The sequence below is a fragment of the Gossypium raimondii genome, chromosome 10, assembly GCF_025698545.1.
Source record: "Gossypium raimondii isolate GPD5lz chromosome 10, ASM2569854v1, whole genome shotgun sequence".
Classification (NCBI taxonomy): domain Eukaryota; kingdom Viridiplantae; phylum Streptophyta; class Magnoliopsida; order Malvales; family Malvaceae; genus Gossypium; species Gossypium raimondii.
The window spans coordinates 24,200,368-24,216,859 of record NC_068574.1 but is presented as its reverse complement, the minus strand read 5'-3'; positions in this window follow the sequence as shown (position 1 = coordinate 24,216,859).

Genomic DNA, 16,492 nt, shown 5'->3' with positions numbered 1-16,492 from the left:
CTTTATTATAGTGGACGGTTCATGGTTGCTAAAAAATTTTAGTTAAATGTCAAGGGTAAAAAGGTAAATTAATTAAAGAAAACATAAATTAAAGAAAAACAATAGTTACCATCTTCTTCATTTTTTTTTTGCCAACCCAATCCACCATTAAATCCCCAAAAGCTTTGGTAAGCTTATATCTTGCATGTAAGTCAATTTCAATTTCGTTTATAGTAATTTTTATGTTTTTGAGATCGTTACAACTAGGTCCAGCTAACTTGAGTGTTAATTTGCAAAACTATTGAATGTTTTGATTTGTGTCATCATTAAATTTGTGAATTTTTTAAAGGTTAATGATAATTTTGTAAGCTTGATACCTAAATAAAATTATTTTGTAAAGGAATTTTTAATGACTTGATGTTAAGGATTAATTTGTTAAAGTTGTGAAATTTTATGAATTTTTGTGAAATTGAAATGATTATGGGCTATTCTAGGGTTATCATAATTTTAGCTAGCTTGGTTTAATTTTAATGTGTTCAATTTGATATTTAAGGGTTTAAAGACTAAATTGCATAAATGATAAAGTTTAGGGGTAAATTTGTAAAATGCAATTGAAAAGACTTAAATGCACAAATTATTTTTTTTTGTGGTTTGAATTGGTTTAATTGAATTAAATTATACTTTAGATCAAGAAGTTCAACGATCGAAGGACATATGAGGAAAAGGGAAAACCGTTTTAGTCCTTGTTAGTCGAATCCCTTGACAGGTAAGTTTCTACAGGTTTTTTTTGTTACAATTTGTTATTAAGTATTGTTATTTATATTTATATAATTTCAAACTTGTTAAATCAAATTGATATATGTTAATTATACTAAATTTCTGATATAATTGTGATGGATCGAGTAAAAGTTTCTTACATGACATTTTTGTCTAAATTTCTAATCTGGTTCGAGTTCCTGCATGTGTTGTAGACTCGAATGTACATGTGACTTGGATTTAGCCTAGAATGGTAATACGTTGTCATTTTACATGTATACCTAGCCCTGTTCAGGCTAGTTTATATGTGTTGTCATTAGTTTAGCCCGAACGGGTAACCTGACATATTTAATCTGTACCTGATTAGCTTTTACGAGCATTATCTATTTCTGGACTCATGTATTTGAATACTTTTACAAAGATCCATCGGAAGAATAAAAGTTAATTGATACGAAACTATCTCAATGAAATAAATGAATTATGAATTCTAATTATCCGTACATTTGAATGATATTGACATGAAATCATTGGATTATGCTGTAACAAGGTTGAAGTTTTATCCATTAGTTGAAATTAACTATTTAATAAGCATGGTAAGTATTGATTTGAATTGTGGAAACTTACTAAGTATTTCACATACTTACTTTGGTTATTACTTTTCTATAGATTTTGAACTTTTGGATCGTGTTAGTCGAATCATCGGAGCTCACACATATCATCGACTATCATTGGTAGATTTTGAAGTCTTGGTTGGTGGTTATATGTGACATGTATATAGGATGCTTATTTTGTGTTTGTTTGAATATGTTGTATATTTAAGTTGCTTGTGCTTGGATATGTAAATTTAATACATGTATTATAAGCTTGGTACTTTTTGAAGCGTGTATTAATGGTCATATTGAATTGGTACTTAGGTTGATATATGGTATGAAGTGGTGATGATAATGTTGATAGTTTTTTTTATGTTCGAATGGATAGAATGTATGAATTTGTTAAGGTTGAGTGCAAATTTATTTGATGATTGGATTGTGGTGTCAATGAGGGCAAATTGGTTAGGCATATAGGTTGTGTATTTTTTACATGTTTTTGATTTATTTGAAGGTGTTTTTGATGGTATAAAAAGGTTGGTTTTAGGCTTGACTTGGTACCCAAGATAGGTGTGAAATTTGCCTTATTTTAGAAGCAAATTTTGGTGCACACGGCCTGGGACATGGGCTATCACACGACCATTTGCTGCACACAGTCTCTTCACGCGACCGTGTGTAATAAAATAGTTTGCCACACGGTCTGGGACACAACTTGCGACATAGTCGTGTGACCCAACATTGAATCAAAAGCGGTCTAACACACAACCTGCTACACAGCCGTGTGAAATCATTTCAAAGGTTACATGGTCTGTCACACAGTTGGCCACACAACCATATCCCTATACCACAGGGCCTAGCCACATAGCTGTGTGACCTCTATTTTCAAAATTTTTCCAAGTTTTCTGTTTAATTTAGATTGATCCCTGGTTGTTTCCAAAGTCATTTATAGGTCTCGTATACTCGAAATAAGGTTCATAAATGTGTGTTTGATAAGGATAACATTTGATTTGGATTTTTGATTTGTGATTTAGTAAATGTATGTTTAAATAATATTATATGTGTCTGATCTGTATAGTAACACTTCATATCCCTAATCTGACAACATATATGGGATAGGGGTGTTACATTTTATCTTTGGCTTGAGTATATAAGCATAAAAATTAATAATCTGAACAACATAGTAACTAACTATTTAAAATTAAATAATTAAATAATATTTTCTTACCATTTGTAATTTAACGTTGGAGATGTGCTTGTCATCTAAACGAATAAGTTGATATGCCATAAAAATTTGAATAAAATAAAATCAAAGGATTTAGACAATGTATTTTTAAAAAGATTTGGGAATTTGGAATTTAGAATAAAAAATCGAGAATAATAAATTGAGAGTTGAGAGTTGAATTTTGAGAGTTGAGAATTGAATTGAAGAAAATGATAATTGTAGGGTTTATATAGGGGCAAAATAGTCATTTTGGATTTTGGCCCGTTGGGAAGTTAGCATTGGACAGAAAATGCGTCATACGAGATGCGTTTTCACTGATCTTGCAGATAAAACGCGCCTTGTAAGATGCGTTTTTAGGAAACTGAAGAAAACATGTCCTATAGGACACATTTTCCTTTTTCTCTACAAAAACAACATAGATCGGTACATTTTCATAAAATTGACATAGTTTTTCAATTGACTTTTTTCCAGCATATATGGGTAAATTTTCCTTAAAATATGTTTAAGTAAATAAATAAAATTAAAACAGTTGAAATAATTATATTCTCCAAGTCTTGTACTCTTTGTGTATTTAAAATTTAGTGTCTCTATTTATATTTTTGGAAATTTTTTAGATTTAAAATCGGTCTAATTGTTAACACTGTTAATTTTTTAATAAATTTGATGATGTAATATTTTGAAATAAAAAAATTCACGTGATGGTCATGTAACAAAAAATGGCATTGTACTAAATCTTAAATTAAAAAGAATTTTAACGATATCAATAATTAGACTTAGAGCTTTAAATCTAAAAATAGAGGATTAAATTTCAAATATCCAAAGAGTACAGAGACTTAAAGAATATCTTAGCCAATTAAAATAAGTAAAAGGTATTTTATCTTAATTTAACAAATTCTTAATGAAATTAAGCAAATTGAATGTTTTCCCTTTTAAAAGATCACATAAGCTTGATTTACCAGAAAAATTAGATCGGTGTAATTAGATAAAATTGATGGTTGAGATCTATAATTGGATGATATTTAGGATGTATGAAGTTGAAATCTAAGCTTAGAAGTGAGATTAGAGTGGTTAAACACCTATTTTGACAAAACTAGTTAAGTTTTCGATATAAAGTTTAAGAGGCTTTGATCTATGATTTTGGAATGATTTAATAATGTTTGTTGTTGTTATTAATGCCTTTGTAATGTGTTTGATGTGCATGAAAAGTGTCAATTCATTTGGGAGCCTTCACAAGCATGGACAAAGGCAAATAAAAACTTACTTGAGCATGGTAGTTGAAGCAATGGTTGCTAAGGTGAGTGGTCTAATATACTGCATTTACACTCCAATACGCAGGCTAAGGTAACACATACTAACCTCCGCTTAATTAATATGTGAACCTACTATGTGTGTTAGTATGCGAACCTTGTTCTATATGCATGCAAACTACGTTATATTTTATTGTGAGCCCTGAAGTATAATATGTGAACCTTGTATATGACATGTGAAACCTTGTATGTTAACATGCTTTCTTGTATGACAAAGTGCGAACCTTACCATGGTGTCTCTATAGGAATTTAAGGTTTTAGCGGCGTTTCTAGTGGCGTTTGGATGGAAAAATGCCGCAATAGGTAAAGCAGTAGTAGCATTTATGAGAAAAATGCCTCAAAAGGTCAAGCATTAGCGGCGTTTATGATAAAAACACCGCAAAAGGTCAAGCATTAGAGGCACTATGAGAAAAAGGCCACAAAGTATCATTTAATTTTAAATGAAACAGCACCGTTTTGATCTACTCAGTTTTATCCCCAACTCATATCCCCGAAATCCTTTATTTTCCCTAAATCCTTAAAGTTTTCCCCTAAAAATTTCCCACAAATCACAATCCCCAAATCCCTTAGATTTTCCTCGACCATCTGCTGCATCATCGTCGACTGTCCCATCTATTGCATCACCGTCGACACTCCTTTTCCGCATCGCCATGTAAGTTTTTTCCATTTGTTTCTCGAGAAAAATTAAAAAAAGAAGTCTAGCGTTTTCGTCTATGCACTATTCGGATTCTTGTTTTGTTTCAGGTTTTTTGTGAAAATCGATTGTGCAATATCAAAATTTGTTTACAAAACCAGGGAGTGTTACAGGTGAGAAATTGAACGATTATTTAATTTATTTTTATCTACAAATTTTATGTTATGAACTAAGTAGTTTTGTGAATTTGCATTACTACTTCACTGTAGAATTACAATTATGAACTAAATAAATTGGTATCAAAATTTGTTTACAAAACTAGAGAGTGTTACAGGTTTTTGGTTTTCTGTAGAATTATTTTTACTTTACTGTTTGTTCTTTGATATTGGGATTTACTCATCATGGTTTAATTGTTTGCATCCCTTGAGGAAAATTCCAAATGAATACCAATCCTTGAATATTACACCTAACCAGGCCTAAATTACTGATTTCACTTCAAGTTTATATGTAAACTGAGGTAGTTTTTAATGTATCAGTGTCATATTTTAATGTATCATTTTGAGTTTACAAAGTGCTGCCAGTGCCACCCCACTCCACTAGCAATTTTTAAGGTTTTTCTTATCTTCGAACTAAGGCCCTCCATTATAGAGCTAATCATGTCAAGGCCGGTAAAAATTATTAGGACTATTTTTTAGGTTTGGGTTCGAAAAATAAGTCTAAATTTTGTACTAATCTTGTTACGCACCAATTTAAGGTAGTATTGATTGAAATAAGTATAAATATATGAAAGGTCAAAATACATGGAAAATCTTGATCATAATGAAATTTAAATTATTTGGTACCAATTAAGGACTAAAATAATATACACCGTTTGATACAACCATTATCAATACGATGACAACCACCCTGATATAAAGCTATGTAATAGTATAAATTTAAACAAATTAAAAGATGATGAGGGTTTGGCAAATATAACTCGAATGTTAGGGTGAAAACCTCTTTGATTTTTTAGGTTAATGTCACATTTATCCTCTAAACTTTAGGCTAATGTTAACTCTGGTCTGGTACGTATACTAAAAAATAGAATTACAGTTTGGCATCTTTATTATGCTGGTATGTATCATTTTCGCTTATTTATCAAGGCTGGTATAGTTGAGTTTTTACATCAGCAAGTTCTTGATATAGAGCACGCTTTTGCAGGGCAATTACTGAGCTCCAAATTTTCTATTTCTTTCTCTTTTTTGGTTAGATCGAATTAAGCAGGCCAAAGTTTGTAAAGGTAATAGCAGTGAATTTCACCCTTATATTTAAAACTGATGCTTTCTCTTCGCTTGATATTTGATGCTTGGAAATATAGATACTTTGAGAATGGAGTTGAATTTCAATAGGTTGTTTAGTTGTAAACCTTTTTGCATGCTTTGCCATTTCATGAAATTGAAGATGAGTGACAACATTTACATTGAGCATGCTATTGTCTTTCTCTGGATATGCTACTTGCAAACTGTTAAAGCCTTCATTGTCCAATATTTAAAGCCTTCATTGTTCTATACTTGCAAACTGTTTGCCTGAATGTTTTGGGTATCATAATGTTCCATGGTGTTGATTATTAGGAAAGTTTGGTGAATATTCATTCCTTTTTTGTAATCAATTTGAAAGGGTTTTTTTGTTTCCATTTCAGTCTATAAATTTTCAAGTTTACCACTGTACATATTTTGTGACATTTAAATTAATTCTTACATTTTAATGATTAATTTAACTCAATAATTAGGGTTTAGCATTAGTTGCACTAAAACTTGATTGTAATTGAATAAATTTGGTTAGTTTAGTTCGATTAATTATCAAGTAAAATTGTTTGTTTAATTATGTGTTTTTAAAAGGTTAATTTAGTTCAATTTATTAAGTTTTTATATTACGAACCCATTTATTTAGTTATACATTTTCAAAAGCTTAATTTAGTTTGATTTATTGAAATTTGATATTAAGTAAAAATGTTTGTTCAATTATGAATTTTTAAAAGGTTATTTAGTTCAATTTATTGAGTTTTGATATTAAGTGGAACCATTTATTCATTATACAAAGTAAAACGCTTGTTCAATTATGCGTTTTAAAAAAGTTAATTTAGTTTAATTTATTGAATTTTGATATTAAGTAAAACCGTTTAGTTCAATTATGTTTTGCACTTATCACGTATCGTTTAAAAATGATTAATTTTAGTATTGACAAAATAAACAAAATGAAAAGAAGTAAACAAAAGAAATAACAAATCTTTAATATCTTTAATAAAAAACAGAATAATCAATTTAAATAAATCAATGTTGATATTTCATATGGGAATGGATGTAATGGCCCAAATTCAAAGTTATCGAATAGTGGTTTCAGTAACCACAAATTCGATTTAAAGATAAATTTATTTTAATATTTTGCATGAATATTGATATGATAGGAAAATCGTATGAAAATATCGATAGAAAAATTTTACCGATTTAGTGGTTAGTTAGAAAAGAAAGTATTGAAGAAATTGGGTAAAAATAAGGTATCGAGACCTCGATCTCGTAAAATCGAGTCAAAAATATTTTTATAAATATTTATGAAATGTTAGTAAAGTGGTATTAAAATTTCGTTAGAAAATTTTAATGTTTGGGTAGTCAATTAAGTAAAAAGAACTAAATTGAAAAATGTGTAAAAGTTACTAGAAGGATTAAATAGCTCAATTGTTAAATGAGAAGGGACATAAATTGCAAATAACCCCAAAATGAGATATTTTGGGCGGCAATAGCTGAGAAAAACCAGGAGAATTTAAGAATTAAGGGTAAAATTGGAATATTGCAAAATTTGCTTTAAAAGTTAGGACTAAAGTGGAATATCTAGAATTCTCTTCATATTTTCTGCATTCTCATCAGCCAAAAACGTCACAAGGGTTTCTTCAAGCTGTTTTTTCATAATTTTTGCACCAAGTGAGTTAATCCTTGCCTTTTTCTTTTAATTTTTGTGTTTCTAAGACTTTTACAACTAGGTCCTATTACTAAATTCATTAGTTTTTGATTTTATGGATGAATTTGAAAGTTTCTATGAATATGTGCTGGAATTTTATGATGAAATAGCATGAAATTAAAGCTTTAACTTGTTTATGAGATGATTTTATTAGGTGATTTCAATAGAAATTGATTTGTAGGACCTAATTGTGAAAAAGTTTGGAATTAAAGTCTAGTACTGAAATTCTGATTTCCAAAGCTTATAAAGTGGTTTAAAGTGATGGGATAAAGTGTTAATTGAGAAAAATCAGCTCAATTGAGAGGTTAATTGAGCAGGGATGAAATTATCATTTATTGAAAGTTTAGGGAAAAATGGTAATTAACATCATACACTAAAACAGTTTTGGACAGCAGCAGTAGGTTAACTTTGAAAAATCACCAATAATTGTATAAATTTAATTAGAGGATGAATAAAATATGAAATTAAAGCTTATTGAGTCTAGTTTCTTATAAAAGAAATGGTGTAAGCAATGGAATTGTAAATCATGAGATATAATAGGTTTTGTGAGACAAGGTCAGAATGAATTCGGGTTCCCCTGTTCTGACTTTGGAAAAATCATTAAAAATTTTACAAAAATAATTATGATTTATACTTTATATGGTTAGAATCCTTGATGAGTCTATTTTCAGAAGAAACAAAAGGAAACATCATCCGAATTCTGTACAATGAGATAATTAATTTTTAGTGAAGAGGGGTCGGAACTATCAACAAGTGAAACAGAGGAAACTTTAAAGAATAAACTGTACTTATTGGCTAGGCTAAAAATTTTGAAAATTTTATGGTAAGAAGATATGCAAGTCTAGTTTTAGGGAAAATTAACGGATCTTAATTTGGAGTTCTGTAGCTAAATATATAAATAATTTAGTGACTATGAGCATATGAACATGAAATGTATTAGATTAATGATTAAATTTATTTATTTAGATCCGGAAAATTCAAATACGAAGATAGATCGAGGAAAAGAAAAAGTTCGGGATTAGTAGATTTTTATTTACGAACAAGTATCGAGGTAAGTTCGTGTAACTTGAATTATATTCCTAAATGCTTGAAATGTTTGTTATTGATGTGAATATGATTTGAATGTTTATTGTATGATAATTGATGAAGTATTGATATTCTTGATGAAAAGAGAAAATAAATCCCGGTTGAATGGAAGGAAAATTCGATGGATCTCTGAAAAGGAATTGACGGTAAAAAGGATCTAGCCCAGACGGGTGATCCTATCCTGATATAGCCCTCCCGAAGAATATGTGGAAAATGGATTTAGCCCGGACGGGTAATCCGAATTAGGGTCTGAATTTAGCTTTGGACTGTAATTGATCCAAGCTCATTAGAGTAATTGTCGTTGCGGATTTAGCTTTGACCGGTAATCCCGACAATACTCTATGAGTTTATATTACAGAATTTAGCTCGACCGGTAATCCTTGTAAGGATGAGGTTCGCGGGAGTGTGCTCTCTGAAATAGAAATGTGCGCACATGAATATGAATTGACGGACCCGGAATTTGTACACTTAGGTGTACCCCTGAAAATCCATCGAAATTCCAAGTAGTTCAACGGGATAAATATGGAAAAATAACAAGGAAATGGAAATCATAGAATTGATGAGCTCATCAATCATGATATAAATTATTGATACGTAGAAATTATTGGACTAATTTGAATGTTGAGTTTGTGCATTATAGGGGAATAATGTATTGAATGGATGTATGAATGTTTATTGCATTGTATAAAAAAATATTAGGTAAGTATCATTCCTGTTACATGAGCTTACTAAGCACAAAGTGCTTACCCTGTTTCTTTTTCCCCTGTTTGTAGAGTTAAGAGCTCGGAGGTCGGATTTGGTCAGAGACACATCACACTATCAACCTCAAGATCTCGGTACATAAAGAAACTTTATTTTGGAAATCAATGACATGAATAAGCTAGTAAAGTAGATGTTAATGTGGAATGAATGTACAGATAGCCATTAATATGGCTAACAAATTTTGGTTTTGGTATGTGATGAGATTATTTTATGAATACGATAAATCTATCTTGAAAATATATTGAAATGGATTGGTTGTGTTGGATTGGTCTCGGTTTAAAATTTGCAGGGAAGATTAGATATTTATAAAGGGATTATATTGAATTTTAAAAAAAATTCAGTAAAATCTGGTAATACCTCGTATCCTATTCCGGCGACGGATACGGGTAGGGGGTGTTACAATGGATATTCAAATATTGTATTTTACATGGTTACGATTTAAGTCCATGTTTCATTTAAGTAACTTCATTATAATATCTTATTTTATTGATATCTTTCTATTTAATCCAATTTTTATTATTTATTTTAGTTTTGATTCTAAATTTTTATTTTATTTTAAAATTTAAGATAACTTGAGTTCTAACTTTTTATTTTAATTGTGTTATTAATTTATTATTTTAAATTCTAAATTTAAATTCATTAATTTTATATTTAGTTTTAAAGTTAAAAATTTCATAGAAAATTTAATTAAATTAATATTTTTTTCTTTATCCTTAAAATATATAGCTTAAAGTTCAAATTTCAAAATAAAACATAATATAGTATTTATCATAGAAATAAATATTATTTCATTAAAATAATTTTTAAAGGAAAATAATATTTATCTTAATGTTAAAATTATTTTAATATTTTTAATAAATATTATCATAAAATAAATATATTTAATTATCATAAATATAAATATTGTTTATCGATATATTTAAAATTTATTTATCCTTTCATAAAATCCGTAACACAAATTTAATTTTAATATTTTTTGTTTTAAATTTAAAATTTAAATTGATAGATTTTAATGTGTAGTATAAAGTTAAAAAGTTCATGGAAATTTAATTTAAATATTAACTCCAAATAGATGAAAAATTAACAAACATTAACTTTATTAACATATAATTATTAATTTGTTAATTTTGTCTTTTTAAGTATAGTAAACATAAAGGTGATAAAAACTCAAATTTAAAAATTAAAAGAGTATAATTAAAGGGTTAAAATTTAAATATAATAATCATAACTTACATAAACATTTAAAGTTTATGATTATCATAACTTACATAAATATTTAAAGAATAAAAAAACTTTGGATCATAACTTACGTAACTTACATAATACATAAATATATATCATATCATAACTTACATAACTTACATAATACATAAATATATATCATATCATAACTTACATAAATCTTTGAATCAAAATATATAAAAATCATAGAAATTTGGGCAACACTATTGTTTTTCCCTACTCTTAATTTTACTTATAAATAAACAACTTACTTGAATTAGTTTACACCCATTAGATACTTGATACTTTATATGTATTATCTATTTTAGTACAATGACATGATTTAAATCAATTTAGAACACTTAAGTAACCGTAATTTATTGTCAACTTTAGACTTCAAGAACTACGAAATGGATAAGAGTTGGATGAATTTGTCAAGGGTAAGCAACGACTATTGAAATGGAGTACAAATTTTTCTAAATTTTGCATTTCAAAATGCAGGCCAAGAGAATATGATTCTTTGCCCGTGTAAGAAGTGTGGTAACATCAATTGGCATATTCGTGAAATTGTCTACGAACATTTAATTGTTGATGGCTTTATTCGGGGGTATAAAAAATGAATTTTCAATGGAGAGTGTACACCTCGTAGAACCTCTTCAACGATTAATTCGGCTTATCCTCTTAAAGCTTACCATTAGTCTGTTAGAGAAGATGACATGAAAAGTATGTTGCAGGATACATTTAATATGCGTAGTCATGGTTTGCAATAGTTTCCACCTGAAATTATTTCATCTGATAATTGTGATATTGGTGGAAATGCTTTTACCGAAATGGGAAGAAGTGTACCTGATGAAAAGCCAAATAGAGAAGCAGTGAAGTTCTACAAGTTACTAAATGAAATGAATGAAGGACATTATGAAGGATTGAAATTTTCAAAACTGTCCTTCTGCATTCGTCTTTTTCACTTAAAATGTTTGGAAGGGTGAAACTCTTTTATGTTGCTGTTAGAGTTTTTAAGAGATATGTTTCCGTTTGCAAAAATCCTTCATTCATATAAAGACATGAAGAAACTGATAAAAGATTTAGGCCTTGAGTACGACAAAATTCATAGTTGCCCAAATGACTGCATGTTGTATTGGGGTGATTGAAAAAACCAATAGTCTTGTCATGTTTACGGTAAATCTCGTTGGATGAATAGGAATATAGAAGATTTGAATGAGGATGAATGTGAGGCACAGTTAAGAAAGAAGCCAATAAAGATTTTGTGATATTTTCCACTAATACCAAGGCTTCAAAGGCTTTTCATGTCGTCAAAGATAGCCGAGTCTATGAGGTGGCATCATGATCAAAGAACCGATGACGAATTATTAAGGAATTTTACGGATTCTTTAGCTTGGAAATCATTTGACAATAAATTTCCAAGCTTTACAAGCGATCCTCGGAATGTGAGGCTTGGGATAGCATCTGATGGATTTAATCCTTTTAAAATCATGAGTACTCCGTACTGTACTTCGCTTGTAGTGCTTGTGCCTTACAATTTGCCTCCGTTGTTTTGCATGAAGCAATCTTCTTTTATCTTATCCATGATTATCCCTAGAGAGAAAGGTCTCGGGAATGATATTAACATTTATATGCAGCCAATTATTAAATAGTTGAAAAAGTTATGGGTGGGTGTTGAAACATATGATGTCTTGAGAAATGAGAACTTTTATTTACGTGCAGCTTTGTTGTAGACTATTAATGATTTCTCGGCTTATGCCAATTTATCTGGTTGGAGTACCAATGGACGTTATACTTGTCCTTGTTGTGCGACGCAAGCATGTTCAAAGTGGTTATCTAGTGGGAAAAAGTTCTCTTATATGGGGCAACATTAGTGGTTAGATGGAAATCATAGATTTAAATTTCAGAGGACTCTATTTGATGGTACTAAAGAGTTTAGAGAAGCTCCTGAGTAGACCATTGGATTTGAAATCTTGTTCATATTAAAATATATCAATTTCAGTTATGGCAAGATGAATCAACCACCCAACACGCAAACAAAGAAAAGACTGAGGGAGGCGTATGCTGGCGATGCTGGCGATGTTGACTGGCAGATTGATGATGAATCTGATGAAGAGGATGATCCTAATGAGGTGGACTTGTGGAAAAAAAGAAGTATTTTTTTGAGTTTTCTTATAGGGAGCATCACATTTTGTGACACAACCTTAATGTCATGCTTATTGAAAAGAATGTTTGCGAGAAAATCATTGGGACAATTTTGAATGTCGATAGAAAATCGAAAGACAATCTTCAGAGTCGACTTGATCTAGTTGACATGGGAATTTAGCGTGATTATCATCCCTAATTACTTCCGAATGGAAAATCTCGGTTGTCGCCTTCTATTTTTGCAATGTCGAAGAAAGAAAATGAAGTGTTCTGTACAATGTTGAAGGATATAAAGGTCCCAGATGCATATGCATCAAATATATCTCAATGTGTGAGTCTTAAAGATCAAAGACTATACTTTCTAAAATCACATGATTATCACATCTTGATGTAAGATTCACTGTCAGCTGCTTTACAATGTTGTATGTAAAAAAAGGTGGCGTCTTGTATAATTGAACTATCCAATATAATAAATGCTATTTGTGTCAAAGTTTTGATTGTTAAAGAACTTGATAAAGTACAAGATCGAGCCGCCTTGACTTTATAAAATTTGGAAAAGATCTTTCCACCTTCGTTCTTCACTATTATGGTGCACTTGCTAATCCATCTCCCTCATGAAGCAAAACTTGGTGGACCGATTTTCTATCTGTGGATATATCCTATAGAGAGGTGCTAATGTATTTGTAAAGTTTTCATTCATTCATGAATATACCTTTAGTTACAACTTTTGATAATGTTGTGTATCGCATTTAGATTCCTATGCAAATTGAAGTCTTATTGTCGTAATAAGCGTTATCTAGATATTTAGAAGATATTGAAACAAGACTGAATAGACCAAGTAGAAATGTTGGACTCACTAATCATAACTTAGCCGAAACTTATCTATTTCGAAGTTATGGAGAACCAATCAGTAAAGTTGAAATTGCACACTTAGATGATAGATCTTGGGTACAAGCACATTGATATGTTCTTTTCACCATAATTCAATTGAACCATTACACAAGTAAGTTTTAAAATTTGATAAATATTCATTGTTTTAATTGGTTTGTCTTCTAACCAAGTAATCCACTTTTTAACATAGTGAGTACAAACAAGTCTCGAGATCTCGTTCACGCTACCGAAGATTACAACATCGAGAGATTCATAAGTTATTCACAGAATATTTTCATGAATAATTAGGGCAAACGATATGCAACTGAAGCTTTCATTGACAAATAATAATGTTTTCTTCTAACATTTATAATTAATCAATTTACTTTCGATTCAATAGGTTTGGAGTAGATCAATGACGAAGTTAAATGGCTTTCCCAAGGTCCGAATAGAGTAGTAAAAAGATATATTGCCTTCCTCATTAATGAATTCAGGTTTCAAACAAAATCTTGTGAAAGATTGAGGAGGACTCAAAATTGTGGAATAGTTGTTAATTCTTCAATTACAAGTTATGCTAGTGCTAGGGACAGTAATCCTATTGAGGGAAATGTGGAGTATTATGGACTTCTTATTGACATTACTGAGTTGGATTACTATGACAAATGAAAGGTTGTCTTATTTCGATGTGATTGCGCTGATGTTAATACTGCTCGCGAAATTAAAAAAGATCAATTTGGTTTTAAAATGGTGAACTTCTCTCGATTAATTCACACTGGACAACAATTGATAGACAAGTCATATGTATTTTCTTCTCAAGTCAAAAAAGGTTTTTACTCGAAAAATCCAACTGATGAGTGTTGGTACAATGTACTCCGTAACACCCCTAAATACTTTTTTGACATGGACAATGGAAGTAAAGATGACATCGACAAAAAATCAGAAACTTTGCCTTTTCCAGAACAAAACTTAAATGAAACTATCCCTAGTACTAGTACACAATTTCAATGGGTTCGCCAGGATATGGATGAAGATATTTACGAATCATGATGTAGTAAGATTTTACAATTTTTTTAATTATATGTAATATTATAATTTAAATATTATTCTTGTTAAATATTTCAATTATTTTATATGTACTATTATTGTTGTAATTAGTTACTAATATTTCAACTATTTTATGTGTATTGCAGATAAAAGGCCTAGAAGAAGATTGCGAGCTCTAAATATTATTCAAAATCCTCCAAATTCGAAAGAAACAAGTAGTGAACAACAGACTGCTATTGGATCTTCAAATGTTTCGAATACAGCTAACGAACCTACAAAAATTCAAAGTAATGTTAACTTTAATTTACATGCATATTGATTTTTATTATTGATTTTTGTTTCAAATTCTTATATTATAATATACCATTTTTTTAACTAAAAGTGGTGGGAGGTGCAAAACTCGAAGACGTACGCTTTTAAAAGATTTATACGAGTTAAATTCTGTCGAGTGTGTCAAAGTGGCTAGAAACAGTTATGGTCAGCCTATTGGATCAGAAGCTCGACTTTTAGCAGGATACTTGGGCATTATAGCACGAAATGTCAATCTGTTGCCTATCAACTACAAGTCATGGCATCATATGCCTGATAGTAACAAAAATCAAGCTCTCAATAATATTAAGGTAATAACATGAATGTAATTTATAATACTTTGGTTTAAGTTTCATTTATGTTTACTTTCTAAACTTGTGTTATTTGCTGGAGAGATTTACTTTAAAGGTCTCGGATAATTATGTGAAGAAGACATTAGGAAAAAAAATGGAAAGACCATAAAAGTGCTTTAAAGAAGGAATATTTTAAGAAAAATATAAGCCTCGAAGAGAAATTGCAAAATGTCTCACCGGGAACACCGAGGTACCAATGGGAAGATGCAGTTAGATTTTGGAATTCAAAGAAAGGAGAAGTATTACGTACTTCCAAACTTTTATAATTATTTTGGTTTATAGTATTTATCATATACGTTATAATAATTTCATAATGTAGGATCATGAGCGAGTTGGAACTACAAGTAGGCAAAAATAAAAATTCACGCACACAGCTGGGTCGAAAAGTTTTGCTTGTGTAGCTGGTGACGAGGTATTTTAAATTTATTAATTGTGTCAAATATTAATTACTTTCTACTAAATATTATTTTTCCTATTATATTGTAGGAACAATTGTATGATCAAAAAGTTGGAAGCCTTCAACTTTTTTACATTACACATAGAAAGAAAGATGGATCTCCTATGATTACTGAAGCTGCAGAAATTATGGTATATTTACTTAATAAAATTTGAATTATTTTAAATATTTATCATGTTTAATTATAATGGTTTAATTCGTCATTTGTAATGCAAATAATGTTAAGTTATGCTGCATTTGTTTTGATTATATATTTCGTTTCTAACTCTTTGATTGATTTATTAGGAGAAACTAAAGGATAAAAGGGCGGAGTATGAAGCGATCGCTTCAAGTGATAGTTCTATTAATCTTGACGAAATTGATAACTGAATTATTACTGAAATTTTGAGTCCTGAAAGGTATGGTCGGGTTCGATTTCAAGGATTTTTTGTTAACCCAACCCAATATTTTGGATCCAGCTCGCAGCAATACATGCCTTCGGGGAATCGGGCTCAAGCTGAAGTTCAGAGGTTAAGAGGCTAAATGGCTCAGATGCAAGCGAGCACAGTTGAGCAAATTGCTCAACTTAAAGCGGAGGTAGCATTGAGAGAAGCAGAGGCTTAAAGAAAATATGATGAACTCCAGCTACAAGTTAAAGCAGAGGCAGTAGCGAGGGAAGCAAAGGCAAGTAGAAAATATGACGAACTCCAGCTACAGCTTCAGAATATGATGAAGATGTTTCAGCAGTTGTAGAATCTGTCATCTTAGACGTTTGTTTTCTTATTGTGAG